This window comes from Triturus cristatus, chromosome 4_2, assembly GCF_964204655.1.
Source record: "Triturus cristatus chromosome 4_2, aTriCri1.1, whole genome shotgun sequence".
In the NCBI taxonomy this organism is placed as follows: domain Eukaryota; kingdom Metazoa; phylum Chordata; class Amphibia; order Caudata; family Salamandridae; genus Triturus; species Triturus cristatus.
Window position 1 is genome coordinate 703,337,429 of NC_140586.1, and position 13,996 is coordinate 703,351,424.

General features: G+C 40.2%; 1 protein-coding gene across 15 annotated transcripts in view; it reads right to left on the reverse strand.

The window, feature by feature from the left end:
- ACOT11 (acyl-CoA thioesterase 11) overlaps positions 1-13,996 on the reverse strand; it is a 749,239-nt gene that overhangs the window by 229,086 nt on the left and 506,157 nt on the right. The gene's annotated exons all lie outside the window — the stretch shown is intronic.

Below are 13,996 nucleotides of genomic sequence, written 5' to 3' on the forward strand. Positions count from 1 at the left end.
TTTTTTAACTTGTGCATGCAAAAGACAGAAACATTTGCTCGCATCTTTGGGTAACTGAAGGAGTGTTAACCCCTGTGCTGGCTACGCACGCTTAATGTACACTACTGGGGTAATCCAATCAATTTTCAAATCGAAGTATAGCTTGAACGGTCTTTTTTTTTTTTAGTCCAGCATATGAATATTCCTTATTATGTTTTAAAAGTGTGATAAAGTCTATTAAGAAAAAATATTAATCATGATGAAGTACTAAGAAGATAATCTTTATGGTTGTTCTGAGGAGCAAGGTGTATTAAATGGTCAAGCGTCTTGCAGAAACCTAATGCTCAGTGGTTCAAAGCCCTGTAGGCCACGTTTTCTTAACCTGGAGCCCAAAACATGTTGTGCCAATGAAGAGGTTAATAAAAACACTTATTAGTCAAGCATGGAACTAAATCAGCTTATTCTGAGTGCAGCATTATTGGGGTTTTCACAATATATAATAAATGTAGCTACTATGGATGAAGGTGGATCTCATTTTGCAAAACGTGCTGAAATGATCTAAAAATATTCTTTCTATTGCTCAATGTCAACACGAAAAAAACATTCACTGAGTTGATCTAAGCAAAGTGATAATTTTTCTGGAAACCTGAACACTTTCCTCTTATTTTAAGAGGGCAATAACACAATTCCACCTTGGAGCAGAAAACTCTCAAAGGTTTCCAAAACAAGGAGATTGACATTCTTATTTCTTATATGGTGATCCTAAGTAGAAATGAACTGAAGGCTTCCACAGAAGCATATTATATGCAATATCAGTACAACTGTGGGTCCATTTCACTTTATACCTTGAATGCTCTCCCATAGAAGCGTTGCACAGGAATGCTGGATGGTGCCTGCTAGTCAAGACAAACTGTAGAACAAAAATAAGTTACCACTGATCACCGTCAAGTAAATACAAAATACCTGGGGTCAGATAGTTTTAAAGTAACTTGTCGAAAAAGCCATACCCTCATTTCCTGCTTTAAAAATATATAAAACAAGGATGATATCCAACAAGAATTGGCAAAGCCAATAGGTCTGTCAGAGTCACTGTATCACAATGGATATCATTTCCTTTTAATTGTATTACAACCATATGCTACAAAAAGAAAACAAAACTATAACACAAACAAGCCATCACTTAAACAATAGCAGCCCTATGCTTGCAACAAAAATGTTAAAATTATAAAACAAAAATCACATACTTTAATAGAACGGAGCAAGTGCTTTCTACATGGTAGGAGTACAGGTAGAGCAACATAAATATGGTACCACGGGCTATGAATTACAGTAACCAGAAGACACAGTTTAAACACCAAAGGATGCCTAAAATAAACAAGCACTGGCAAAACCAACGGATCTAGCTTTTTGGCCATGCCATTACAGCCCAATTAGCTTTGCAAGTGATGCTGTTCAGCATTAGGGAATAAAGAGGGAGTGATGATTTGAACATGTGCATGGGTCATCATGCACTTAACATATGCATCACGATGTTATGACAGCCACAGCGTGATAATCTATACACAGTCATGTATTAACACACATGTGCGAGCACATGTCAAGATGAAACAGCGCTTTTTTAAACTGACCAGTCTAAGAAGGCTGATGCCAATCTTGGAGCACTCAATTTTCATGAAATGTGCAAAATCGCATGAAAACAAAAAAAGGGAGTGGCTTGGCAGCAAATCACAGCTTTTGATAAAATATTATATTTTTGGGAGAAAGAAAAAAGTGAATGACTGCTGGATAGACTAGTGAATGAAGAGGACGGATCTAAAACCCTTCCAAGTGAATATATACATATATATATATATATATATCTATAGCCACAGTGCCACGCAGGGAGCCCCCGATCTTAGCAGGGCGGCCAGTGCTACTGGTGCGAGGCTTCCAGTAAAGATACCATCCCTTCTTCTTTACCTTCCAAAGAAGCGCACCGACTCTGGTTGGGTTGCTTTAAAATAGGTTTAATTCATGGAACAGTACGGGGGCAAGAGGCTCACTGTTCCCAACGTTTCTGCTCACAACGAGCCTTGATCACGGGAGGCAGTCTCTGACATTTGAATTACCCACGTGATTTCCCTTTTCAACATGCAGGCCGTATTCTTTAGCAGAGTGCGCAAAGGAAATTGTACGACTTTAAATATGTATAGATTAGCACTCCAAATCAATGTCTTTGTTTTAGGTTTTGCGTATTGTTCCGTGAATTAAACCTATTTTAAAGCAACCCAACCAGAGTCGGTGCGCTTCTTTGGAAGGTAAAGGAGAAGGGATGGTATATATATATATATATATGTGATCAAGGCTCAGGCGAGCCGAAACGCGTTATGGCGACAGAGAAATAAAAACGATTATTGCACTACAAGTTGGGTCCGTGCCTCTCTCTCTCAGAGAATCGTAAGCGGGGAAAAGCTACGGAGGACGAAGCGTGATATATATATATATATATATATATATATATATATATATATATATATATATATATACTGTAATGTAAACGATATCAGGGGCTTATTAAGAAAATTGGAAAAACTACAAAAAAATGAGCTCACTAAGTGGTGGGAAAGGAAATCCCTGGAAAAGTATCGGGATGCAGGAAGGGTGCCTCACGGCTTGAGACTAATGAATGCACCTTCCTACGAAAATACACACCCGGATATGCTTTCTGAATGGGCCACGAACAATCTTCAGGCGTCCATGAACATGGTCCACATCCTTATCAAATACGCCGATATAGACACACAGAATTCTCAAAGAGATTGATGAACTTAATTGTATTCTTGACGCCAGTGATCAAAAAGATCTTATTTCCAAGGGGCGAGCTGAGATTTTGAATAAATTAAGACAACATGAGGACACTATCGAAGTTCGCAAAGCTTTCAAATTCGCCAGAGATCGGGACGACTATGCGGCGGGAAGGGTATTTACCGTTTCTCACAAATTCTAGAACGTCAAAAGGAAAGCTTAAACTAGTCAGGTACCGCCTTCTTCAACATCTGATGGTGCAAGCACTAGCACAATTCAGGAGGATTCTGATGTCAGCTCTTTAACAAGTGGCGATTCGGATGATGGCATGGGCCCCTCACATGCAATTCAAACAAGAGTGGCAACCAAACACACCTTGGGTGAGGAGCTCAATTTTTTAACCATGGACAGGCGGGCAAACTCTCCGCCCTAGAAACCCCCAAACCCAAATGAGAGCTGCACCAGCCAACGCCAGAGGGAAAGGCGCAGGCAACGGTCAAACTCATCAAACAAATTAAGAGGGGGGCGGAGATGGAACCATTAGACGTGCAGGACAATACCATCATCAATCTAACTGACACCATATTTACTAAAGCTGAAAACCAATTATTAGCGTTGGGTTTGTCCTTTTGTCCAGAGTCTAATTTTCCTACAAACAGTCGCGCATTGACATACATAAATTTATACGGAAAATCAAACTCAATAAGTTTTTCCAACTAAACAAATTGAAGGTACCACTTATGACAATCTTCAAGCTCGAGATCTAGTTGTGTTACAAACGATGCATTCACTGGCAAAAGAAAACTCTGACTGTGAGATATCTAACACTGACTCTGAGTGTCTTGAAGGAATCAATATGGGAATGGCGGTTGTCAGTCCATTTCGTCCCCCTTCTTTATTTTATCCAGTTATGCCAAAAGATTCTGTTGATGTTTTTAGTGAGCTGGTCATAGAGGACTTAAAAAAAATTTAATATTTCTGTCAATTCCCAAAGCCGCAAACAGAACTACAGAGTGAGAAATTATTGGGCATTGATTAAAAAACTGCGTGACAAAAATGTAATTGTGGTCATGAGTGCTGATAAGGGTGGTAATATAGTCTTATGGCCAAATGCGAGTATCTTCAAGAGGCTCAACGTCATCTTTCGGACCCCAATTGTTATTGTAAAGTTGGCCGTGATTATTTGAGCCAGGTGAAAACTACTGTGACTAGTCATTTGCTACAATGGAAAAGAAAGGGTCTTTTTATCAAAAAATGAATATCTTTTTTAAAAACATGACTTTCCTACCACTGCCACCTTGTATTTTATCCCCAGAAATCATAAGGGCACCTCCCCTGTAACTGGTAGACCCATCATTTCAGCCAGGAATAATTTATTGGAGGCAATGTCTAAATATGTCGACTATTTTCTTCAGCCCCATATGACCACCCTGCCATCTTTTATAAAGGACACGGGTGACTTTTTGAATAAAATACAAGCAGTGAAGTGGAAGTCTGGCTATGTACTAGTCACACTCGATATAGCCTCTTTGTACACCAGTATTTTACACATACAAGGTTTGAAAGCTGTTAAACACTTCCTTAATTCTCGTGCCATCAATTTACATGACCATAACCGCATGTTACTTCAAATGATTGATCTTTGCTTAAACAATAATGTATTCTTATTTGACAAAACTCTGTACCAACAATTGAGAGGGGTGGTCATGGGTGCGTGCTTTTCTCCAACCTATGCCTGCCTTCTGGTTGGTTGGTGGCAGGAGCACGTCCTCATGGTAACCCACAAGGAGGCTTGGGACACGCACATCAAATATTATGGCAGATATATAGATAATATTTTCATCGTATGGGAGGGCACTGAACAGGAGGCGACCCTATTTGTAACATCTATCAACGACAATGCTATGAATCTACAGTTTACTGCCACCCTCAGTACTCTGAGGGTAGAATTTTTGGATGTGGAGGTGTATATCTTGGAGAATAAAATAGAAACCAGACTCCACAGGAAGTCCACTGCTGGCAATTCAACATTACATGCCAGCAGCGCCCACCCTCCACATCTCATTCGCAGTATACCCTACGGTGAATTTCTCCGTTTACGGTGCATATGTCAAAAAGAAGCGTTAAATCGCTTCTTAGCCCGCGGTTACAAACTGTAATTTAGAGAAAGCCTTCAACAAAGCCACATTAGCAGCAAAATTGCACACTATGAAATTTAAAGTGACAGTGCGACACAGTTTCCCCTAAAGTGACAGATGCAATAAATATGATCATATAGTCATTGTTTATCATACAATACCCAATATTACAGGCAAATAAAGTAAAACCCATGGCAATATCTTAAGTTTTACATAGACTAAGTAATGACATATGTATCACTGGAATGCATACTTTGTGAACTTTTTAACTTGCGTCTGCATAATGTATGCTGTTTGTATAATATGCAAAATTGAAAAAACCAATAAGATGTGTTTAAAAAACTAAATACACAGATTAAGTCATAAATGTACTTAAAACAACTGATAGTAAAACAACGTTCTATCTTTAGGAAAGTGCCTTATTTTTAATTAACGTGATCTCACCCCATCATCTCTGGGCTCAAAATTGGTAATCAATAATCTTTGTGTGCAAAAGTGGCTTAATTTATAAAGTGAATAGTGCCTTGTGCAAATAACGCCTCATTGTTTCACCAAGAAGGGTTTTAGGTCAACGCTCTCCTGCACTTCCTTTCGGCGAGAAAGAGAGCACGAACTCCAGTGGGTATAGTGCAGATTTTTCTTTATTTTGCTCACATGTTCCTTGTCATGACGCGTTTCGGTCAGCAAGGGACCTTGATCACATATGATCATGTATATGTGTGTGTGTATTTTTTATTTATGACTTTTTAAAATTACATGAGGCCTCTAATATCAAATTTCATTGAGAAAGACTTAGACGATTTGAGAATATTAGGGTTCCATCAAGTATAATTCTGTCTGATATAATGGCTAATGTTTGGTCTAGAATTGATGTACACATTCCAAGGAAGTCATACTACCTCGAAGAGATATGAGAATGTCCACAAATGTAGATTATGGGTGTTCACCCCATTTTGTAGGGTGCTCCACTCCTCAATGCCCACAAATTTACACGTAATCACACACTGGAAAATTGAGGCCATTCCACAAAATTGCAGAAACGTCACATTTAGGAGCACACTTCCCAAAAGTAAAATTCCACCAGCCTGGATTCTGTAAATCTGCATGCATGTAAAATGTAACTTCCAAAAGTGCGGTTTCTTTCAGGCCTAAATTCAGATTTGCAGCATCAAATATTTTGTGATTGTAATTTTGTTTCACATTTTCCTAACAGACTTGGCACTTTCAACAAGCATCTAAAATGCATAGTTTAGCAACGCCATTCAATGAACAGTTGTATATTCATGTGCGCTAGCAAAAGCCAACAAATTAAAGATGAGCATTGGCTAAGCAATAGGTATCACCTTTGATTGGCAGTAGCCAAACTTAAGGCTATGCCAACGCTTGCTGCCAATGCTTTTGTGGCAAACAAAATTATTTAAAAAAATGTTTGTTGCCAATGTTGAAATGCATCAGCCAAAATAAAAACGCAAAAAGGACCAGCCCCAGTGTGCTGAGGTATAGATGTGCATGCCTCACCACACATACGTCATGATGCTGCCGCAGCCATTTACTGCTCCAAGATGACAGACATCCATCTTAGAGCAGTAAGTTGAAAGTATGAAGTATACAAAAATGCGGGCTAGTAGCACATTGCATCTTTCAGGCCCTCTAAAAAAATGTCAAAAATTACAAGTTGAAAAAAAAAAAATGGCCAGGGAAAGTGGATTACTCAAGAACGACAGGAGCCCCAGCCCTTCCGCACCAGCAAAGCATTCTGCTACAACTTTACTTCCGGTTTAAAGGCTTGATCTATTGCATCTGCACATGACGAATTTACAGAAAGGAGCTCCTGCTTCAAGTCCTCTGCAACTTCACACACTTCAGAATCTAGCACCTCCTCTTTACCGCCACCACGTCCGAACGCTGTAGCCAGGTGGCCCGCCTTTACCAGGTCCCGCCATGGTTTCAGGCCTAAAGAAGTCATCTTCGGCCTTGTTGTTATCAGCACAGTATGGTGCAATGCTGATGGTAAACGTGGTGGACACATTGAGACACACGACATTGTGCATCCTGTTGCTCACCTGCTAAATAGACGTTCTATTTACACTGAAAATGCTTTCCTGTACTTTCTGGCACAATACCACCATGTTTTCAAACCTTATTCTTGCTGGATGTTTACTCATTTACCCACTGCTGTACAAGGAGGTGTGCTCTCGATGACTTTACTGTTTGATTGGAAGGTACAATGTGCTGAGTGGCGTGTTCATTGATTGTTCCCTGAGAAATGTAACTATGCCACTGGTGCACCCGTTATCCCAATCGGAGCATTATCGCATGAATTGCACTCGTTACAACGCATGCGTTTTCTACGCATGCCATTACAACACAAGTCGTTACGACTTGCTGTAGGGGGGGCACTGGAGTTTGGAATAGGATAATTTACTATTCCAACTCCAGTGTGTGCAACAGTAGGGAAGGCGTCGGATTGAAAATCCAACAAAACCAAAGTCTGTACTGTGAGTGACGTAATGGAAGCACCTACCTAGGGCAAAGTGAGTGTCTCTTCTATTTCACACCCTTACCAGACTTCAATACCCCAGTCTTTTTCTACTTTCGATTAGCCTCTGGTATACTATGTGCTAGAAGCAAGCTAGATCAACAATCTGGTACTACTATGTGTGTAGCACTAGGGCCTATGCTTGGTTGCCCACAACAATGTCTGGATCTTGCTACCCCGCCTTTCACCAAACACTGGCCAAAACACCACATCGAGTTAGAATTGTTGGGGAAATATCTGAGGCTGCTAAGTTATTCTCCATTCTGTTCCATGAGTATGGAATGGGAATAGCCATTTGCGAAATCAAGATAGCCGGCTTTAGAGGAGGTAGCAAATGTAACGAGTTTAGACCTCATCTCGGATCAGCTAGAAGCTCAAAGAGATTTCATTTTGCAAAATCATATAAATGGATTTTGTCCTGGCTGCCAAGAGTAGAATGCGTGCCTCTGTTGGTGCGAATACTGCATGTATAAACCAAATGTTTCTCTGTGTGTTCAAAAACAAATAGAGGATATCAAAGACAGTGTAAAACAATTACACAAAATAAACTTTAGCATAGATGGGAAAGAAATTTGGTCATGATAGGAAATATTTGGAAAATGGGAAATTAGGTTTGAGATTATATTTGCTGTTTTTATCGTAATGACCCTTCTATACATAGTCATAGGTATTTGTGGGTGCTCTTTTCAATGTCTCACTAATAACAAGGGTTCATCACTAGTTTTTCCACTTACTATTCCAGAAGACAATGAAAGAACGAATAGCAATTATAAATATTATATTGAAAATTGTGATGAAGATGAGGCCATGAAACATGAGAATACATTTAGAACGATACATTTGTTCTAGGTTTTGTAACTACAGGTGAAGGAGGAGGACCTGTAAAATCATACAAACTTGCTTTAAAATAAAAACTTAACAGCTGATGCGGTTACTTTTGCAACAGCCACATATCCCATATTAAACGCAGCTACACAGGCTACCTCTCCTGTGACCTATTTAACCTCATTTTTAGCTTTTGCCTGCACAGCGCTTGCACTGTGCTTGTAAAATTGCTTGTATTTAATTTATCGTAAAAGGAGGCTTTTATCAGTTCCCATAGCTGAATTACTGTATTCATTTGCTTTTGTGTGGAACTTTTTTTGTTGTTAAATTCTCCTGCCTGCACACATTTACGATGCTTCTACTAAAGCTGTTCACCCTGTTTAAGCCCCATTCAATGTCAAAATATGATACTCTTCCCACGGAAAAGACAGACAGCTTCTAACAGTATGCTGGAATGTTTGCTTTTTATTACTTAGTTGTATAAAGCAGATGCTTTAGCCTTAGAACGTTTATGGCATTTCCTACTCGTGCCTCAGTACTTTTCTTTGCACTTTGTAGGCATTATCGGATTGCTTATTTCAACTTAATCTATTTGGACATTATGATCAAATTCTAAATGTTGTAATAAACATTGCACGTTAAAAATAAAGTTAAAATACAAAAACTATGCTATCTTTGACTACTAAACAAGCAGCCACAAGTGCAGTTACCTTGCAGACAAGAGAGTCATGATCTGAATGGTGCAGCAGGTGCAGTAGCAACGGGCCAATAAGTTGCCAGAACTACCCTAAATACAGAATATTGCTTTATGTGACTAATAAACCGGCAGTCACAATTGCAGTTACCTTGTAGTTAAAAGGGATTTGATTTGAATGGTGCAGCAGGTGCAGTGGCACAGGGGCCCCCACTAAACCCAGATTATTCCTAAAATGTCAAACTAAACACAAAGTCACAAGTGAAGTTACCTAGCAGACAAAAGGTCATGATTTTAATGGTGCTGCAGGCACAGTGATAACTGGACCAAAAGCTCCAGGCACCCCACTAAACTCCTAAAATGTCTATATCGTACTACTAAACAGGCAGTTACAAGTGCAGTTAACGTGCAGGCAACATGGTCATCATTAGAATGGTATAGTAAGTGCAGTGGCACCGGGCCCAAATGTTATCAGAGCTCCTCTAAACAACTAATACTGCTATATTTTATAACTAAACAGGCAGTCACAAGTGAAGCTATCTAGCAAGCTCTAGGGTAATGATTTCAATAGTGCAACAGGTGCAGTGGCATTGGGACCAAAAGCTCCAGGCACCCCACTACACACAGGTTATTGCTATATTTTACAATTAAAGAGGAAGTCACAAGTGCAGTTATCTTTCAGGCGCTCGGTTCAGGATTTGAACGGTGCAGCAGGTGCAGTGGCACCGGGCAAAAAAGTTTTCAACCCCTCTAAAGACCGAATTGTGCTATATGTAACTACTAAGCAGGCAGTCACAATTGCATTTACCTTGCAGTTAAAAGGGACTTGATTTGAAAGGTGCAGCAGGTGCAGTGGCACTGGGGCCAAAAGCTCTAGGGACCCCACTAAACCCAGATTATTGGAAAATGTTACTACTGAACAAGACAGTCACAAGTGCATTTGTCTAGAAGGCAATAGGTTCATGATTTTAATGGTGCAGCAGGTGCAGTAGCACCAGGATCAAAAGCCCTAGGCACCACACTAAACACCAACTATTGCTATATTTAACTACTAAATAACAGTCACAGATGCAGTTACCTTGCAGGCACTAGGGTTATGATTTCAATGATGCAGCAGGTATAGTGACGCCGGGGCCCAAACCCTTCTAAAAACCAGATATTGCAATATTTTACTACTAAACAGGCAGTCACAAGTGCAGTTACTTTACAGGCAATATGGTTGTGATCTGAATGGTGCAGCAGGTGCAGTGGCACCAGGCTCAAAAGTTGTCAGAACTCCGCTAAACGCAATATTATTGCTATTCTATCAATTAATTCTATTATTTCCCTCTTCTATTTTTCAACATTTGGCTATTACTTACCCACACTATACCACCAGTAACAGTACAACTTATTGCCTTTTTGTACATTAACCAGTCATAACACTTTAAGAGACTTTCTGTAAGTTATATTGTACAACTACTCAGCAAGTTACAACTTACAACAAAAAACAGCTTATTATAAATCGCATAGGCGAAACTTAATGCATTTACCAATGCTGGTTATGCTTGGCACCCTAAGCAAGGACTTTGGATTTCCTAACTCAGTGTCTAGAAGTTCCTTTTCCTGTATGTTTTCTCAAGTTCATCTGCACTCTTCACACAAGAAAAGTGAGTGCTATCTATCACATGCATTTCCTTTTGAGGTTTTACTGCAAAATATCTATAAAAAGAACAGTTTTAAAGGGGAAGAGCAGCATTAAATGTTCAACTGCGTGCAGGAGGAAACTTTGCAAGTTTGCATAGAGTTCGCACATATTGCTCGTTTTACCGATGACATTTTGAAGAAGGCCGAGAGCTATTTTTATGTGACCGTTGTCAGTCAGAACTGGTTCCCGTATGACGTCACCCCTTACACATTTAGCACTGGATGTACACAGGATCACTCTTCTTGTAACATCCTGCTGTACTGAAACAAAAATACATACATTATTGCTCTTCTCGGTGCATTTCGCTGTAACCGGAGGGAAGTAACAGTCTGAGAAAATAAAATACTGAGGTGTGACTGTGTACTATTTTGAAACACACAAAATGACTGGTTATTAATCTGTCTGACCTCAGCATTCAAATTACCAAGGGCCTGCATCTTGAGGATTTTGTGCTCACTGGGATAAGAAAGTACACCCCAGTTCTGTTCAACCGTCCACTATGAACCTACACTGGTCTGCTGAAACCAGAAGTGTTCCAAGACACCACTTTTACTACCCAGGTTACATTCCTAGTTGTGGTCCTTTCCTTTGCAATTTAAATTTAAAAATTCTGGCTCCCACCTTCCCTGTTGCAATACCTATTTGACTATGAGAAATTCTGGCATGTTCTGGAGACCAGCAAATGACCCAATATTTTAGATTTGAATGTTGTCTTAATATTCGCTTACCCGAGATGCACACTCAAACGGATTGTCTAGGAGGGCACAACTACACTGTCCAACAGTTGCATCCCTGAGTCAGAAGTTCCTTCCTCTGTGCAATTACAATCCCTCTTCAACTTGACTCAAACCATCTGAGATCCAAGTGCCCTCTACAGCATCCTGCTTTGGTTTTAGAAACACCTGGATTAAAACAAAGCCCATTGCAAGAACCTACACACCACACGCGGATACTACTCTCTAATGCACCGACTCAAATGTGACTTTTGCCAGCACTAAAGGCAGCTCAGTCACCTTTACAACCGAAACTAACGATGTTTCTAAATAGTATACACCATAGGCAATGTATGTTTTGTTGGAGATGTGTAGCACTGTGAAGCCATTAGCATGGCCTCACAGCGCTCTTTAAGTCTGGATCCCTTAATGCGCTGGTCTTAAGTATTCGGTCATCGACCATGGTCCGTTTTCGGATCGTTTGAGTTTGTTCATCAGAAGTGTGGGTGCAGTGAATATACTGCCCTCATATACGTATTTAGTTGCGTGTGTATTTTAATGGCTGGTGCTGATTGTGCTGTGTGTCTTTAGTGGAGGCTTTGTCCATTTGGGGCCGTTTCATCTGGGATGATTGGGAGAAGCATTGCCGAGCTTGAAGTATTTTTCTAAGGTAACTGGGGTATGGCATCTTGTTTGGGGCCAAAGTATGCATGGAAAGTAGAGCACTTGTGAAGTGGAGGGTAAGTGTGTGTTTGGTGTATTGTATTGTCATGGATGGACATAAATGTAGATAGGGGTGACATGATTTTATAAAGGAGTGAAGTGCTACTGTGAGTTCAGTAGGTTTCAACTATATGGTGCATGTAAGGCTGGCTGAGTATGGGTTGTTCGTACTAATGTGTTCTGTTGAGGTTGCGATTGTTTATTTCTCATTCTGGTTGGATTTGTTGGGTGCTCAATTCTTCCCAAATCTACGGAATATTTGTGTCGGGTTGGATGTGCGCCTATTTTTCTGCCCAATGTGTTCTACTGGATGGAGCAATACAACAGGCTGCCTCCATTTCAAGTTGAATCTAGCCCTTTAATTTTCTAAAATTACGTTTCAGAGCCCTGGTTTGTTGCCCAACTGAAGTAGGATAGGGCTGTTTGTTTAGTACAAGGCTGCCTATTGGGCATCTCCAATTTGTTGAATGCCTGCTATTATTTTCCCCAGAGTTCTTGGTTTCTTGCTTTCCATTATCAGCAAGCTTACTTGTTATACATGTCTTAGCTTTAATCTTTGTAGCAATTGTACCGTATATCAGGTCTAGAGATGTATTGTAACTTCACACATTCCTTTTCAGGTTTACCACTCCCTCCCAATAACATATACTTTTCTTTATTACGTCTAAATTCACGCCTCACATTCCAGCACTCCTGGATAATAGTCTTTTGATGTGCCCCACAACTGTGGAGTAAAGTGATGGGGTACAGATACAGGCTGGTGGATATGCAAATGCTCATTCCTGCAGAACAGTCACTCAACCAGGCTAGCGTGGGCTCAATGCCACTGACGTCGAGTGGCCTAAAAACAAAGTCACTGACTGTGGAGCCACTGCATGGATCCCAGTTTTAGCCAGATGCTGCAGTGAGAGCAGATTATCAAAGGTGTTGAAGGATACTCAGAGCTAAACTTAGCACTCACATTACTCACACTAACACTGTCCTGTACCTCCATTCTCAAGTCCCCAAGCAGAGAGTAGAACAATCTCATACTTACCGCTGGCCTGAAAGATATCTGCCCGAAAAGGTTCAAGTAGGTTATGTCCTTTAACAAATACACTGTTGCTTCCCCTTCTAGGAGCTTGCTTGAATAGAGGTGTAAAGATACTGGGTGAAAACTGCAGGATCGTGGACATGAAGGCTTTTCATGAATGATATAATTGCCGAGGATTTAAAAACGGGGGAAACGCAGAAGATGTCGAAGGACCTGTTCACCAAGAGTCTCATTTCTAGGTTAACAAGACCTGAGAATTCCTTACAGATGTGAAAACTGCATGGAGAGCCAAGCACATCCAAAAGGCCAGTACTCAGAAAGACTCCAAAGCTTAAAAAAAAAAAAAAAGTTCACATTGATTTAAAACGAACACAATATGGAGACATTTTTCTCACTTGACAGGTCCGCAGGAGAGACAAGAAATTCAGGTTTAATAATAAATCTAATGGTTCTAAATTTAATAGAGGATAAAGAAGTTTTCTCATCAATGCAAGAATAGAATAGAGATGTAGCAAGCAATTACACAGAATAGCTGTTTCAACATATTAGAAAGGAAAAGAAAACCCGTTCAGAGTAGTATTCGTCTAGGCCGGTCTCGACAGCACAGATGTATGCAATACATATTGTTTTTAATTGTTTAAAATATTCAGAGTGGGCTCCGGCTCTGTAGAGAGGAGTATTTTCTCCCTCATGTCACGATACTGGCTGATGGGTACCACTCCCCCTCTTTCTGAGTGCCTGCATTATGGTCCACGGGGAGGTATTTTACATCCCAAAGGTACTCGATCATCACACACTAAATTCTTTATCTCAAGGACGCATTGTATATTGAAAGCAATCGGTTTCGTTTTTCCAATGCAGCAGGCTTTTTAAAAATGTTC